The sequence below is a fragment of the Puma concolor genome, chromosome A1 (assembly GCF_028749965.1).
Source record: "Puma concolor isolate L17-30 chromosome A1, mPumCon1.1.hap2, whole genome shotgun sequence".
In the NCBI taxonomy this organism is placed as follows: domain Eukaryota; kingdom Metazoa; phylum Chordata; class Mammalia; order Carnivora; family Felidae; genus Puma; species Puma concolor.
The window spans coordinates 108,528,859-108,547,180 of record NC_141667.1 but is presented as its reverse complement, the minus strand read 5'-3'; the positions used below and the strand labels follow the sequence as shown (position 1 = coordinate 108,547,180).

Below are 18,322 nucleotides of genomic sequence, written 5' to 3'. Positions count from 1 at the left end.
CTTCAGCCAGGTCACGATCTTGCGCTCCGTGAGTTCGAGCCCCGCGTCGGGCTCTGGGCTGATGGCTCAGAGCCTGGAGCCTGTTTCCGATTCTGTGTCTCCCTCTCGCTCTGCCCCTCCCCCGTTCATGCTCTGTCTCTCTCTGTCCCAAAAATAAATAAACGTTGAAAAAAAAAAAAAGATTTTAAAAAAAAAAAGCACTTGGTGAAAAAAAACATCAGAACAAAAAAGCTTTGTGTTCTAATGCTTGTGCATTAATCTACCCCGTTCTGGCCTTCTTGTGTGAATGGAGGCATCCTATTTAGCATTTAGCCAGGTGTTCTAATAGATGTGATACTTTATTGGGCTTTTGTCATCTTAGGAAATCTTTAATCAGAGAGTAATATTCCTTTGGTTTGATAATCTTTACCCAATTTCTTGGACTGGATCCTTAGCCAGATTGGTATAAGACAAACAGGAATTTATATTCTAACTATGGTTGTACTTCTGAGTCTCTTCTGTCACCTTCGGCAAGTTACTGTAAAATCAAGACCCATCTATTTCTCTCTATATAAGTTAAAGATAAAATATGCTATTCGTATTTTTATAATGTTTTACTGTTAAGTATTTACTTCTTATTAACTCCTTCAATTACATTATGGCAAAAGATAAAATACTTTTGTTGCCTTTACATCAGTAAATACTTTAGGCCCCATACAATTGAACAGTCCTGAATGTATTGCTGTTTGATGTTACCTAATTGTGGTGATAGTGCCATGGGTATAGGCATATGTCCAAAACCATCAAAGTGTATATGTCCAACAAGTGCAGCTCTTTTATACACCAACTATGCCCCAACAAAGCTGCCCCCCCAAGAATATTGATCTATAGCCCCAAAATCTCTTAACATCTCTGCTGTAGTAAGAAAACATACACTTACAATTGAGCCAACCTATTAATCTGTTTTAAACCAATGTAAAACAAAGCTTCTCTTTGTATTAAAAATGTATATAGGACCATCCATTGTCTCTTCAGTCTTCCCAGAAAAGCTCAAAGCCTGCTATTCCTTATATCACAAGGATATTGTCAGAGAATATATAATTATACCTCAATATTATAAGAACAGCATTACATAAATATAACTCATAATTTTTACCATTAACTTGCCATCTATATATATTTAAAGGCTTCAGATAATGTATAAAAGGTTTCACTAAATGAAAGAAACAGAACATCGAGGAATAAAACCATTATTTTAGTGTATAATTCGAATTGTTTTGATAGTGTGAAATTTGACTCTAAAATTCAAAATAGTTAAATCATATTCTCAGTTGAATACAGAATTTGCAGTAGGTTCTAACACCCCAAGTTAGGTAAACAAGGAATGTAGTATTTGACTTTAGACATCAGCAATGTCAGAAGAGATGTACTGCAGGACAATCCTGTTTACAGCCTGGGAGTTTCTCTAAAGTCCCACTGTGAGTCATCCAAGCCTATGCACAGGGGTTTTGTATCAATTTTGAATAAGATTGATAGTTAATTGGAGATAGGGTCGCTTTCCTCTGTTGGCTCCATCAGGTTCTTTAATAAACTGTATAATCCTTTCCATGAAATTATGTCTCTAAGTCTTTTCCAGGTTTCTTTGAGTTTTATCATATCAAAACTAGTACCAAACTGAAAATAATCACATAGAGATACAGGTTAGGACATATTCTCAAATCACTTTTTGAGAGATAAGGTATCAGATCCTCTTTTCAAAGTTCTAAGCACACAATACCTGTTTTCTGACTGGTGCCAGAAATTAGAGGAAGAAGGGCAATCTGAGCTTGTAAATCAAGAAAGAATTTTAAAGCCTCTTCATGAACACATCCCTGGGGTGTTTTGTACCTCTCAAATTGCACTGAGCCATTTTAAGTTTTGTCAGACTCTCTTTTTAACACTGCATTAAGTCCGACTAGGGCCCCTCAGGCTTGATAGGTTGTAGAAGTATATAGTTTTTGACTACTTTTCATCTGTCTAACACAGAATGTTAAACTAGCTTAACCTTGGTTTTTATAAGAATCAGAAGTGCTTTTGGAATGTTAGCTCTGTGTTGTGCCTAATGCCATGCAGAATCCATTCCTCTCCCTAAGCAAACTGGTACTTTTTTCCAAAGCAGTTAACTTACTTCAGGTACTTGAGTCATCATTCTTTTCTTGGAGGCTAGAAGTATCAGACCTATTTTTCCCATAGTCTACTCTTAATCTGTGTGCTTCTATTTTTTTTTTAAGTTTATTTATTTACTTAGAGAGAGAGAACGAGCAGGGGAGGGGCAGAGAGAGAGAGAGAGAGAGAGAGAGAGAGAGAGAGAGAGAGAATCCCAAGCAGGCTCTGCACTGTCAGCGTGGAGCCTGATGTGGGGCTCAAACTCACAAACATGAGATCATGACCTGAGCCGAAATTAGGAGTCTAATGCTGAAACCTACCGAGCCACCCAGGCATCCCCTGCGTGCAACTTTTAATGTTACTTACACAGAAGAGTAAAAGTATATTTGCAGTTGACCCATAGAAAGCCTCTCAGGCCAGCCATCAGTAATATTCTACTTATTCTTACTTTGCACATGGCACTAACAAATTGATTATTGGGTTCTAAGTTCAAAACAGATTAAAGAATAATAACAGTGAGGGAGAGCACCCTTTAAAGGTGGAAATGTTATGGTATATGAAGTATAACCTCAAGAATTGAATGAATGAATGAATGAATGAATGAATGAATGAATGAATGAATAAATAAATGAATCAATGAATGAGTAAGCAAGCAAGCAAACAAGCAAAAGAAAAGCCAGGGTAGGGGCTGGCCTGTGTCTTGCTAGCCCACTATTTTATTGGACTTAAAATTAAAAAAAAAAAAAAAGTGAGAGAGAAAGGCACAGCTAGGAACATTCTTTCTGGCAGTTGCAAGAGGTGATAGCTGACCACTTGACAGCAAGTAAGAAAGCACAAGAACTAATAGTAATGGAATATTATGGATTTGCTATTAATAGTATTTCATTATACTTTGAGAGCATGTCAGTATTAAAATTATTGATGATCATTCAATTAAGAAAAGTTTAGATGGTACTTATTGTCTAGTAAGACAGAGATTGGGTAATGATTCCAACCTAATTGGTAAAAAAATAAAATTATCATTTTAATCAATTACAGATTAGATTCTCTTTTCTGAAATATTTAGTTATGTTGAATACTTCATTTCTTAGAAGTCCTAAAAAAATAAAACTCCCTCTGTAGCAAGGATAGTCAGTCTCTCAAATAAAATTGTATTAAATACATGCCACTACCTTCATGGGCCAGAAAGCATGCTGTATTTTTAATAATATGTCTTTCATTAATATAATTTCTAAAAAAAATAGTAAAGATTTTTAAAGGTATATAGTAAATGTAAAGATGTACATACCCTCACATTTAGACCAAGAATTTAATCTTTTGGTAGAGTGAATAAGAGATGATCGTCTCTAATTTGAGAGTCCATAAAGTACTTTGTTCTTTTTTGGACAGTCCATCTCAGACTTTCTCACTAGCTGTCATTAGCAAATCTTGTTGAGCCTTACTTTGAGAATCATACATTATGGGCACATTTAATGTTTATGTGCAATGAAAAATAGACTTTAACCAGTCTTCCTAATGGTTATTTAGGACTCATTGGCTGCTGTTTTTATAAACCACTGTGTCAGGCCTATCTCTTTGCAGTCCTTCACTGTCTTAAAATAGTTTTTGTTCTTGTTTTTTTGTTAAAAATTTTTTAAATTATTTTATTTTGTTTTTTATTTGAGAGAGAGAGAGAGACAGCCCATGAGCAGGGGTTTTAATGATTTTGTTTTTAAGCAATCTCTACACCCAACATAGGGCTCAAACTTACAACCCTGAGGTGGAGACTCACATGCCTACTGACTGAACCAGCCAGGTGCCCCTTAAAATAGTTTTTAAATGAGAGGAGCACCTGGCTGTCTCATCTGTAGAGCATATGACTCTTGATCCTCGGGGTCATGAGTTCAAGCCCCACAGTGGGCATAGAGCTCACTGGGAAAAAAATTGGGTTGTCCTATTGGGGCACCTGGATGGCTCAGTCAGTTAAGCGTCAAACTGTTGGTTTTGGCTCAGGTCATAACATCACGGTTCATGAGTTCGAGCCCCGTATCGGGTTCTGTGCTGACCGCACAGAGCCTGCTTACAATTCTCTCTCTCTCTCCCCCTCTCTTTCTGCCCCTCCTCTGCTCACACACACTCTCTCTCTCAAAATAAATAAATCAACTTAAAAAAATAGTTTTTAAATGAACATTACTTCTGCCTGCTGGTAGATGTAATTCCAATATAGGAAGTTTGACAAGAGCCTTTAACTATATTTTTAGTAACTGCACTTTATCTTCCTGTTACTAATATTGATGCCATTCCTAATCCAGTAAAAATAGGTTAATTGATAGTAAGTATTAATCTTTGGCCATAACTGTCAATTTTTTAAAAAGCTATATTATTTCTTCCATTTATAAAAGTAACATATCCTTTGCAAAAATATCAGAAATGTAGAAAAGCATAAAGGATAAAAAAGATCACCCATGATACTTCTGCCAAAGACAACCATAGTTAACTGTGTAATATTTGTTTTTCTGGACTTTTTTTATCTTCATGCCAGAAACACGTGTACATGTGGCATCATGTTTTCCATAGTTGTTTTTAATATAATCTTGTTTGTAATATGCTTTTTAAAAAACTTTCCAAGTGAAATTGACTGATAACTCTTAAATGGAAAACTTGATTTTAGGGGTTTCTTCCTTTTAATTTTCTCATATCAGAGAGTAGGATATAGAGGACGATAGATGTAAAGACTATAAATGTAGTTGAAAGGTAAAAAGTTCCCACCATTTTCAGCTCTAGGGTTTAGAAGATGTGAGGGCACTGACACCCAGGGACTCCACTTCCATTGCTGATGGGCATTATTTATACCTCTCATGAATTAATACTAAACAACAAAAACATACTGATTGACATTGCCTCATAGCGGAAACCTTATAATGTGCAAGGAAACATTATACTCAATATTGAGATCATGAACTAAAATAATTACAAATTTTCCCCCTTTAAAAAGGAAGACGTGAGGGGTGTGTGGATGCATGCACGTTATTTTTTGTTTTGTTTTGTTTTGATATTTAGATTGTCTCAAGGGGAGAACTAATATCGTCATTAAAATTTTGATTATAACCAGCATTCTCATTTGGGAGTGGAGTTGTTAACTATTCCAGACTGCTGTCAAGACCTTATTTTAAGTAAGATGTTTTTCTTTTATGTGACACTTTATGAGGTTTTGCCAAAAATGACATCAAACATATAATTCATTTGAGTGCTGAGTTTCTTCCACATCTTGCAGCACTTAATCAAATTTGAAAAAGATAATCTCTTCACAACTTTAGAGTGTAAACCTGTGAATGTGTTGCATTAAAACTTACTTTAGACAGTTTAATCTGTGTGGTATTGGGTTGATTTTTTTTTTTAACGATTAATGCAATATGCTGACAGTTTTGAGCGGCTATGTTTTCAAAATTCTTCATATAAACTCCTGGCAGATGGTACAGATGCAGGTTTTAAGTATTTATAATTTTTCATGCAAAAAACGATAATCTCTAAATTATATTAAAAACTACATGAAAGAATTTGAAATGCCAGAAAGGACAGAGAATAAAGAAGTTCTCAGAATGTGAAAAGATGTCAAAATGTTAAGAATCCTTAAGACTCTATTTTGATGTACAAAAGTAGTTTATATTGATTTTTTTAATGGTCTCACAGTATGCTTATTTAAAGCATGCTGCAGTATTTTTAAAATGTGAAAGTGGGCTAGCCTTAAGAAATGTCATGAGCATCAGAAACTCTGATCTTGAGTGTGGTCTATTTACAGTGAATACTTCTGTGCAGTCATCAGAGTTTTGGTCCTGAAAGGCACATCCAGCCCTACCTTTCCATCATATACATAGAGAGCCAAAGGGCAGCCAATAAAAGGGCTTACCCAAATCACACAGCAAACTCCTAAGTCCTCTGGCTGCCAGTCCAGTGCTGTTTCCACAACTCTGTTCTTCAATTTGATCCAACCTTGAGTAGATACAGTCTGTAAAATTTTAATTGGTATCTATTAAAATCTACTTTGGTTTTGGTGAGAATAATTGTTTCTAAAAGTCTTTCTTCAAACCTAGAGTCTTTTAAAGAACATATTATTGTCATACTTGTGTCTTTTCAAAGACTAAACATGAAATTTTGCAATGACTGGCAAAAAATTTAAATATTATAGAAAATGTTAATTTCTGGCAACATGGCAGACTGAGTCCAAACTGATCCTCCCACTGAAAACAACTAAAAATGTTGTATATAGCATAAAAACATTTTCTCATATTATCCTGTGAACTTGCAAAACAAACAAACAAGAAACTAGCCAAATAAAATGAGAAATATCCAAACCAGGGGGGCACCTGTGGTGGTTCAGTCAGTTAAGCATCTGACTCTTGATTTTGGCTCAGGCCATGATCTCATGGTTCGTGAGACCCAGCCCTGCATCAGCCTCTGTGCTGACAACTTGGAGCCTAGTTAGGATTCTCTCTCCCTCTCTCTCTTTCCCTCTGCTCTCAATAAATAAACAAACAAACAAATAAACAAACAAACTGAAAGAAAGAAAAGAAAAAAAGAAAAGAAAGGAAGGAAAGAAAGAATAGAAAGGAAGGAAGGAAAGAGAGAGAAAGAAAGAAAGAAAGAAAGAAAGAAAGAAAGAAAGAGCCACACCAGGGAATAAGTAAAGATGTGAATTAAGAGAATAAGTGGAGCACTAGATCTAGCTTTAGCCCTAATGATATTTGCTAAACTGACTGAACTAGAGAATTGTTTTTTGAGGTCTTACAAAGAGAACCTAAGATCTTCTCAAGGTCTCTCAACTATCCCATATAGTTGGGAGCCCAAAGGTTCTCATCCTTAGTGGCAGGGAGAAATAAAAATAAGCAGAAGCATCTTATCCCCATCAAAGAAAGAACTACAAGGAAAACTGCCTATTTTGAATCCTGGTGCTGAGCATTTGGGGACAAGAGCATTTCCTACGAACCATAAACACATGGCAGCTTTCTCATCAGTTTAGAGCCCCAATTCACCCTGCCTGGGTGGCGTTAAAATCCCCCAGCCAAGAATTTAGCTGGACACAGTCCTGGATCCTTAGTGCTCCCAGAAGCCTGTTACAAACAAACATAAGTCCTTTCAGGAGAAACCTGCTTTCATTCACTGTGCTCAAAGAAAATTCAAAATAAAATGAGTGGCTCTGAACGAAAACACACAGATTCAGAATACAAGTACCTGACAAAAAGCTAATAGAAAGAAGAGACAACAGAATCAGACTCACAAATTCTTCAGTTTTTATTTAGACCCTAAATGTTAAATAAGTATATGTCCTACAGGGGGCACCTGGCTGGCTCAGTCAGTGGCGCATGCAGCTCTTGATTTCAGGGTTGTGAGTTTGAGCCCCTTGTTGGGTGTAGAGATTACTCAAAATCTTTAAAAAATAATAAGTATATATAATACATTTCAAGAAAAGTTTAAAAGTACTATGTAGAACAAGCAGATTTTATTTTATTTTTTTTAGCTTTATTTAAGTAATCTTTCCACCCCATGTGGAGCTTGAACTCATGACCCCAAGATCAAGAGTTGCACACTTTCCAGCTGAGCCAGCCAGGCACCCTGGAACAAGCAGATTTTAAAACTAACTTAGGGGGTACCTGGGTGGCTCAGTCAGTTAAGCATCCGACCTCAGCTCAGGTCATGATCTCCCAGTTCCCGAGTTCAAGCCCCGTGTCGGGCTCTGTTCTGACAGCTCAGAGCCTGGAGCCTGCTTCGGATTCTGTGTCTCCGTCTTTGTCTCTGCCTCTCCCCCACTCATGCTCTCTCTCCCTCTCTCTCTCTCTCTCAAAAATAAACATTAAAAAAAATTTTTTTTAATAAATAAATAAATCTAACTTAGGAAATCTCCTAGAAATCAAAAGTATATAATAGTTGATATTTAGGTTTTGGGGCATCTAGGTGGCTCAGTTGCTTAAGCATTCGATTTGATTTCAGCTTAGGTCCTGATCTTATGGTTCATGAGATTGAGCCCCACATTGGGCTCTGCACTGACAGCATGGAGTCTGCTTGGGATTCTCTCTCTCTCTGCCCCTCTCCCACTCATTCACACATGTGTGCACTCTCTCTCTCTCTTCTATCTCTCAAACATTTTAAATCCAATAGGTTTAATAGCAAATTAGACATAGCTAAAAAGAGTATTAGTAAACAGAAAGGTAAAATTGGAAAATTATATAGATTTCAGCCCAAAAAGAGACAGGAAACCTGGAAGAATAGAAAAAAAGATCTAATAAATCTAATCAAATTCTAGGAGGAATTCAAAGGACAAGTAGAGGCAATATTTGGAAGAGCTGATAGCTGAAATCTTCTGTAACTAATGAAAGAAATCAGTTTACAGGGTAAGGAAGTAAAATGAAGAAATCTACAAGAGGATAAATAAGAATAAATCCAGATCTACACACACCATGATAACATTCAGAGTATTCAACACAAAGAGACCTCAAAAGCAGCCAGAGAGAAAAACATTACCTTTAAAAAAGCAAGAGCTGATTTCTCAACAGCAACAAGCACGGACATAAGACAGAATATTATCTGTAGTGTATTGAAGGAGAATTTTCTTCAAAGAAACTGAGAGACTTAGCTACCTGCATACCTTCACTAAAGGAAACTCTAAAGGGCATACTTCAGGTCAAAGATAGGTGAGCTTAGATGGAAGATCTGTACGGCAAAGAGAAAGGAACATAGAAAGTAGTAAATATATATCTAAAGAAATACTGAATGAGTAAAATAATAATGTCTTATTGAGTTAAAAATAAAGATAATAATTAAAATACATAACCGTGGGGCACCTCGTTGGCTCAGTCAGCTAAGCGTGTGACTTCAGCTCAGGTTATGATCTCAGGGCTCATGGGTTCAAGCCCTGTATCGGCCTCTGCTGACAGCTCAGAGCCTGGAGCCTGCTTCGGATTCTGTGTCTCCCTCTCTCTCTGTCCCTCCCCCGCTCATGCTCTGTCTCTCTGTATCTCTCTCTCTCTCTCTCTCTCTCTCTCTCAAAAATAATTTTAAAAAATACATTAAAAAAATAGCACATAAGTTTGGGAAACAGGTAAAAGGAGTTTGGAAAAGTATTCTTGTCTGGATTCTTGTTCTGGAAGAAAGTAGAGATACAAATTAAATTTAGACTGTAACACATTAAATATCCACATTGATAATTTAGGAAAACTACTAAGAGGACAGGAAAAGGTCATAACTTCCAAAATAGTAGAGAAAAATATGGAATTAGAGGGAAGCATATAACCTGAAAGGCAACAAGAAAGAAAAGAAAAAGACATGTAAACTGAACAGAATATTAAAAGCATCAGTGCAAAATAAGATAGATGAAATAAAATATAGATATATCAGTAATTATATTGAAATAACTGAAAAGTCCAACTCTTCACCTAAAAGACCAACACTATCAAACTGGATTGAAAAACACAAATTCAGTCATATCCTGCTTACATGAGAAATATCTTAAATATATTGGACAATCTCATCTTTAGGGCAAAATGTATTATTATGGTTAAAGAGGATCTCTACTTAATAACAACATCTTCACTTTTCCAGGAAGATGGAACAGTCCTAAATATGAATGGACCTCGTAACACAGACTCAAAATGTATGAACCAAATTGAAAGACTTATAAGAAGAAGTAAACAAGTCCTTCATAGTGGGAGATTTTAACACATTCTTCTCAGTAAATAAGCTTATAAAAAAAATAGAGGGGTGCCTGGCTAGCTCAGTCAGTGGAGTATGTGACTCTTGATCTTGTGGTCATGAGTTCAAGCCCACATGGGGGGTAGAGATTACTTAAAAAACTAAAATATTTTAGGGGTGCCTGGGTGGCTCAGTTGGTTGAGTGTCTGACTTCTGCTCAGGTTATGATCTCATGCTTGTGAGTTTGAGCCCCCTGTCGGGCTCTGTGCTGACAGCTCAGAGCCTTCAGCCTGCTTTGGATTCTGTGTCTCCGGCTCTCTCTTGCCCCTCTCCCCCCACCAAATAAATACACATAACAAAAAAAAATTTTTTTAACTAAAATCTTTTTAAAAAATAATAAATTTTTAAATAATAAATTAATAAAAATATAGACAGTTTTGTGCTATATAATTAACATGCTTGATATCATGCACATAAACAGAGCGTTACCCTCAGTAGCTTCAGAATACCCTTTTTTCTAGCACTCTTGAAATTTTTATGGAAAGTGGCCACATGGTGGGCCATAAAGAAAGTTAGAAAAATTTCAAAGGATTGTTTTCAAATTGACTACCTGCTTCAACAAAATGCAGTTGTTAACAATAACAATTGATTTTAAAATTACTGATATTTGAATATACTGATGTGGCTATTACAATACAAGAATATTACTGGAAACATTTCCCATGTAAAGAAGCTAAAAAAAAAAAACCCAAGCAAAATTAACCCAATGAAGTTTAAAGAAGGTAATAATAAAGACAGAAATCAGTAAAATAGAAAACACTTGTTAGACTGAGATTAGATTTAATTTTTGAGAACAAAAATTAAAATAACCAGTAATATAACTTTTTAGTCCCTTACACATAGCAGATACCCAGAAAATTGATTTGATTTTGTTGTATTGGACATTTGTCACTTGTTCTTTCCCAGATGTCCTTCCAATCCAGAGAAAGTAACTACTTGTTATGTAGAAGGAGTGTCATAGGGAAGTTAATATTAATAGTGCTAGTTTTATTAGTCACAAAAAGTTGCTATTAAAAAGAGAGCAGTAGAGAGAAGCAGACAGACACGCAAAAATACAGTGTCTAAATAATATTTGGTATTATTTCTCTTCTGCAAAACAGCCCAGGGGTGAACCCTTAATGGTTGGCAGCACATTGAAAGACCCAGGTTTCTTTCATCTTATTTTTCTGCCATCTCCTAGGCTGTTTTCATTGTTCACATGATTGAATCTGGCCTTTCAGGAGGGAAGGGGAAGGAATAAGTACCAGACAAGTGGCTTCATCTTGAAGATGAAGATGACTCAAAAGTTGCACAGAGAAAAAAAAAAAAAAAAAGTTGCACAGAGCAGTTTTAGTCATATCGTAGCATGCTGAAATCATATGCCCATACCTAGCTGTAAGAAAGGCTAAACCACGTTTGGGTGGCCGACTGCCCAGCTAAAACTTAGTGTCAAGGGTGGGAAAGGTGGGGTTTGGTTCTACCACTAAAACGTAAAAGGGGAAAATGAATTTAGGGAGGAAATTAGCAGATGTTGTTACATAATATAAACAAAGGCTTAGGAAGAACCAAAAAGGCAGTAGTCCATTTGGTCAGGAAAAGCTTGACCAACTATCTGAGCCAGGTTTTAAGAGATGAATAAGATTTCACTGCAAAATAAATGAAGGGCAATAAGTAGAGCAATAGTTGGAAGACTGCCCTGCAAGGCAGGAATCATAACTGATTCATCTCCATATGCCTGGTACTTGACACGGTGACTGGCAAAATAGAGGCATTCAACAAATAATTGCTGAAGGAATTAATGAAATTAACTTTTGTTTAAATGGATGATATATAATGTATAAGGGGAAAAAGAAAATAAGAATGCAGACAACTCAAGATTATCTATTTTTCTGAGCATGAATTTATGGTCAGATGAAGAGCACATAGGAACATATAATGAACAAAGTAATTTCAGATAATAAGGGCTATGAAAATAATATGTAACAGGACAATCTGATACAGTGACTAGAGGACCACTTTAAATTGGGTAGATGTCAGAAAGGACCCAGTCAAAAGACAGACTTCACAAACAGTAATTAGAACACACACAAAAAATATTTTTTAACAGCTTTATTGAACACTAACTTAAAGTGAACAATTTGATGTGTTTCGGCATTTGTATACATCTGTGAAACCTTCACCACAATCAAGACAGTGAACATATTCTTCAAGGTCCAACATGTTCTCATGCCCCTGAGTAATCCCATTTTCAATCCCAGGCAATTACTGAAGTTCTTTCTATCACTATAAAGCAGTTTGTATTTCTACAATTGTATTTAAATAGAATCATGTACAGTATGTTCCCTTTTTTTGTCTGGCTTCTTTCACTCAGTGTAAGTATTCTGAGATTTATCCATGCGGCTGTGTTTATCAGTAACATTCCTTTTATTACTAAATAGTATTCCATGATATAGATACTCCACAAGTTTTTGTATAGCCATATACTTTTCTCTTCGACAAAGATGTAGAACTGAAATGGCTAGGTCATAGGATAGGTGTATGTTTAACTTTTTGAAAACTGCCATACTGTTTTCCAAACAGCTCATCCCATTTTACATTCCCACAAATAGTATATGAGATATCCTATTGCTCCATCCCTATTAACACTGGTGTAGTCACCCTTTAATTTTAGCCATTCTAATAGCTTGTAGTGTTATCTTGTGGTTTAATTTGCAATAATTAATAATGATGTTGAGCATCTTTTCATGTGCTTATTTGCCATCTGTATATGTATTTTTGGTGAAGTATCTATTCAAATCTTTTGCCCATTTTTATTATGTGTTTCCTGCTATTGGACTTTGAGTTCTTTACATACACTGGATACAAGTCTTTTCAGATAGATGCTTTTGCAAATATTTTCTTCCAAATAGTCGCTTCTTTCTCGTCCTCATACCAGTGTCTTTTGAAAAACAAAATTTTTCCATTTTGATGAGGTCTAATTTGTTCACTTTTTTCATTTTTGGATTGAATTTTTGATGTTGTATCTAAAAAATCTTTGCCTAGCCCTAGGTCACAAAGATCTTACCCTATGTGTTCTTCTAGAACTTTTATGGTGTAAGATTTAACATTGATGTATATGATCTACTTGAGTTACTTTTTGTATATAGTATGAAGTAGGAATCAAAATATGGTTTAGTCATGAGTGCCTGAGGCAGTGAAGCAGTGTTAGGAGTCTTCTGATTTGGGTAAAGGTAGGCCAGGTAATTTGAACTAAAACAACTAGAAAAGCTAGACAAATATTTAAAATCTTTAAAAAAAATTTTTTTAACACATTGGAGAACTAATAAGAAAGTGAAGGAAGAATGTCAGGGCTAACAGCCAGTGAAGAATGGGGGAAATGGCAGAAACAACCAATAGAAATAATTATGAAGGGACTCTAGAAATTGAAATTATCAGAAATACTCTTTAAAATAAATATACTTACTTTTTTCAAAAAGTCAAAGATAAAACTGAGTGACTACCCCTCTTAAGAAATTAGAAAAGAGAAAAGCAAATTAAACCCAAAGAAAGAAGAAATAAATAATAAAAAATAAAAGCAGAAATTAGTGCAGTAGAAAGCATGCATGTAAGTATAGCGATGACAAAGACAAACACATTCTTTTAAAAGATTAATCACATTGCTAAACTCTTCATTAACTTGGATAGGGAAAAAAAGGTGTAAATAATCAATAACAATTAAAAAAAAAACATAATTACAGATCCCATGAACACTAAAATGCTTTCAAGACAATACAAACAAACTTATGCTACTAATAAATATTGCACCTTACTAAGACTAACCTAAGAAGAGGTAGGATTCTTAGTTAGAAGTAGAATGTTACTTCTAACTTAGAGAAACCAAGTCCATAGTTTAAGATTCACAAATAACACCAATCTCACAGAAACTCTACCAGACAATAAAAACAGATGCTTTACTATTCTATTTATGAAGACTGTATAAGAAAACCTGGTAAAGACATTTCAAGAAAAGATAATTATAGGCCAAACTCCATAAATTCTAAGCAAAATACTAGTTTATCAAATGAAGCAATATTTTCAGTACATAATACATTCTTATAAAATTGGATATATTCCAGGCATGTAAATTTGGTTTAAGATTAAAAATCAACCGATGTAACTTACCACATTAATAGAATCAAGGGAAAAACATTTTATCATTTTGATAGAAGGAGAAAGAGTATTTAATAAAATTCAACAAGTGTTCATGATTTTAGCAAAAAGTTCTAGCACACTAGAAATAGGACTGCTGTTAAAAGCGTACCTAAAACAACCTATAGCAAATATGCAGAATGGTATGATGATAAAATGCACATTATAATTTCTTTTATTCAACATCATTATAGTCATGAAGATTTACTGGAAAACTTAGCTGGTATAATAATAAAGAATCTGAGGTAAAAACATTTAGAAAAAAAGGAAGTGTAAAGATACTGACTTTCTCCAGATGGTTCTATAGTTTCAGTGTAGTTTTAATCAAAATCCAACAGGTTCTGTAGAACCTGATAAGCTGATTCTAAAATGTATAGGGAAATCCAAGTGGCTAAGAGAGTCATAAGGGAGATCAAGATGGTGACAAGCATATGTCATCTGATATCTTATACATTTACATAATTAAGATGGTGTAGGGTTGGTACAATGAGTGACAGATATGTGAAGCCTGGAAAGTTGGTCCTGCAAAGCAATGAGGAAAGGAGAGTCTTTTTAGTGATGGTGCTGGAACTACTAGATTATTAATTTAAGGAGAGAAAAATACTTGAACCCTTACACCATACATAAAATCAATTCCAGATAGACTATAAATCTAAATGGGAAAAGCATAAAAAATAAAACTTCTAGAATATAATTTAGGAGAATGTCCTTATGACCTTTCTGTAGATATTTAAGGATTGGGACACAAAAAGAACTAATTGTAAAGCAAATGTTTGCTAAATGTTACTATGTTAAAATTAAAAATGTTCTGTTCATTAAAGACACCCTGAAGTAAGTGAAAAGGCAAGCCATGGAATGGGAAAAGATATTTACAAGATAGCCAGAAGATCTAAGGAACTGTTATTAATCAAGGAGAAAGATAAATAACTCAAAGAAAAATGAGCAAAAGACTTCAATAGCCACTTAACAAAGGAAAATATCCAATGCCCAATAATCCTAAGAAAAATGTGCTCAACCTCATGTATGTTCAGGAAAATGTAAATTGAAGCCAATATTACACGCACTCTCCAGAAGAATGACAATATCTATTGTTACTAAGAATGTGGAACATTGGGACTCTGATCCTTTGGTGTTGAGAGTGTAAGTTGATATAACCACTTTAGAAAACCATAGGCGTTTTTTGCTAAAGTTAAAAATACATATACTCTGAGACCCACTGATTCTACTCATTCTTTGGTACCTAGTCATCAGAAATGTATGCAATGTACAAGAATGTTCATGGTAGCATTATCTCTAACAGCCAAAACAAACAAACACAGCACAAATACCCATCAACAGTGGAATGATTAAAAAATGTAAATATATTCATATAAGACTATATACCAATGAAAATTAATTACCGATAACTACACACAAAAGAAATACATATTAATTCATTTACATAAAATGAAAAAAAAAAAAACATGCAGACTTAAGTAGTATTTGGTAAAGAAAAGAAAGGATGTGATTATCACAAAGGACATTTTGGTGGTTGCTTTTGTCCCAGAAGGAAGGGTTAGATAGTAGCTGGGATGGGCAGCAGGGGTACTTCTACAGGGCCAGCAGGGTTTGATTTCCTGACTTGGCTGTTTATTTTGTGATACATCATTGAGTTCTACATTTGAAATCTGTGCACTTTTTAGTATTTGCATTACATTTTACAATAAATGCAATATTAAAAACACACACACGGGGCGCCTGGGTGGCTCAGTAGGTTGAGCGTCCAATTTCAGCTCAGGTCATGATCTCACAGCTGGTGAGTTCGAGCCCCACGTCAGGCTCTGTGCTGACAGCTTGGAGCCTGGAGCCTGCTTTGGATTCTGTGTGTCTCTCTCTCTGCCCCTAACCCACTCGCATTCTGTCTCTATCTCTCTCAAAAATAAATAAACATTATAAAACACACACACACACACAAAGGCAAGAGGTCCTAATAAAGAATTAAAAACTCCTGTCCACTAGATACTTTTATCCTTTTGGTTTCCAACTATGTGTTATTTCCAAACTCTTCTTAACAGCCTTCTCCTGTCAGCCTACTAACCATCATCACCTGACTCAGTTTAATGACTGCAACAACAATAATAGCAACTACCATTTCAAAAATACATGTGCCAGCCTCTACACTACAAGATTTATTTATATTATTTAACTTCAGGGGGCATCCGGCTGGCTCAGTTGGTAGACCATGCAACTCTCAATCTCAGAGTAATAAGTTCAAGCCCCTTGTTGGGCATAGACTTTGAAGATGATAGATAGGTAGACAGATAATATAACTTCACACAGTGATTCTACATAGATAGGCATTACTGTCCCCATTTTATAGATGAGAAAACTGAGGCTCTGAGAGATTAGTTTTGCCCATTTCACACAATTGTGGAGTTAGAAGACTTTGAACATTTGGGTCTTTCCATTTTATCAACCTCCAGCAGAAAGTCTATGCACTTTTTACTTTTTGCCTGCTTTTCTGGAATGTTCTTGTAGGTTTTATTCTCACTTCTTCTCACTGATTGAGAAAACGCACAGCTCAAGGACCATTTTCTTATACCTTTGGTTGCCCCTTCTATACAATATTCTAACAACCCAACTCAGATATGCCTGCTAAAGATTTTCCCTTTCAGCAATGAAATTGCATTTTATAGAGTAATTTTACAAGATTTTCCATGTTAGCTTAACTCTTTTCAAAAAATTTACTAAAGAAGCCAAGATATAAAATCAGAAGACTGCTATAATTCCTTTTGGTGGCAGATAACATTAGAGGATCCCAATTTTTGAAAACCAGTGAGGTGTCATGGTTAAAAGTATATATAGCCTTTGAAGTCAGACAAATCTAGGTTTGAGTCTTATCTCTTCCACTGATACCTATCTGCTCTTGGATAAACTATATAACATAGCTGTGTATTTCTGAAGGGTCTTGATCACAACCAACTAAAATTTAAGCCAAAGGATGGGATATTGAGATAGCACACAAAATGGAACATAGCTGAATGGCCAAGCTTCAAGATGAGTGAGAAGACCAGGGACCTTGGATGCAGGAGCTCCTGGACTCTTTCCAGGATCGATCATCAAACAACTCACCCTACGTTCTTTCTAGAGCACCCAGCTCCTAGGAGACAGACACTGACTGATTGATAATGTGTTACTGTGTCAACAGGGGTAGGATCTATTAGAAGAAGGGACGAAAAACACACTAGAGGCAAACAAAAACATATCTACAGTACTTGGCCTCTCCTAGCCTCAGTTTCCTTGGGTATATTCATTTGTTTATTGTAAGGTTTAAATATGTAAAATGTATATTGTCTAAAATATATGGTAACTTTGGTGGCAACAGCATCACTTTGTACTACCCAAAGCTCTGTGTTGAAAGATGATCTTCAGGTCTAGGATCTCAAGGGGTATTTTTGGAGAGTTAATAAGGATGTTCTCCCCATATTACCATGAGCTGGCTAAAGTTATAGTCAAAGCCTCAGTGTAGTTCTGAGGCTTATTGTTCTCATTCCTCTGGAAAGCTGGCTCTATTCCCTCAACCATATGGCTTGGTGCTGAGAGGTTGGTTTTGCAGTATTTTGTGATGTCCAGCTCTTTCCCTGAATTCCCTCTTCTTCCACCCATTTGCCCAATCAAAGTGCTACTCATCTTCTATAGTCCCCTTGATGTCTAATGTGACTAAAGGAAACAACACTGGGGTACTACAATAACCTTTAGTCATTAGTTGGCATATTTCCTTGTCCAAGTAAGGTATCTGGCAATAAGTTCTTTAAATGATTTATCACATTGACCTCAAATGCTTCAGAAAACTGAATTCTGTTAGTTTTGTCATGGAAGAACAGACGCCCTTAATTTGAACTGATGGTTAATTTTTTGTGTCAGTTTTACTGGGCCACAGGGTGCCCAGATATTTGGTCAAACATTATTTTGGGTGTGTCTGTGAAGGTGTTTCTGGATGAGACTCACAGTTGAATCAGTAGACTGAGTAAAGTAGATTGCCCTCCCTAGTATAGATGGTTCTCATCCAAATAGTTCAAGGTTTAAATAGAATAAAAAGGCTGACCTTCTTGAGAAGGTAATAGAGAACTCCTCCTGCCTGATTGCCTTGAGCCAGTCTTTTCCTGCCTCCAGAATCAAACTGAAACATCAGCTCATCTTGCGTTTCAAACCTCTGGCTTTCAGACTAAAATTTAAACCCTCACTTCTGCTGGTTCTTAGACCTTCAGACTCAAATTGGATCTCTAGCTTACCAACTGCAGATCCAGGACTTCTTAGAATTCATAATCTT

At 35.6% G+C, this 18,322-nt stretch overlaps 1 protein-coding gene and 1 long non-coding RNA gene across 4 annotated transcripts in view; one reads left to right on the top strand and one right to left on the bottom strand.

The window, feature by feature from the left end:
- CWC27 (CWC27 spliceosome associated cyclophilin) overlaps positions 1-18,322 on the top strand; it is a 191,964-nt gene that overhangs the window by 98,982 nt on the left and 74,660 nt on the right. The window lies entirely within an intron of this gene.
- The window catches only part of LOC147584355 (uncharacterized), a 105,338-nt gene continuing 92,874 nt past the window's right edge, over positions 5,859-18,322 (bottom strand). The window contains exon 3 of the long non-coding RNA XR_015248881.1: positions 5,859-6,109. This is a non-coding gene — a long non-coding RNA (uncharacterized LOC147584355). The remainder of the gene's footprint in view (positions 6,110-18,322) is intronic.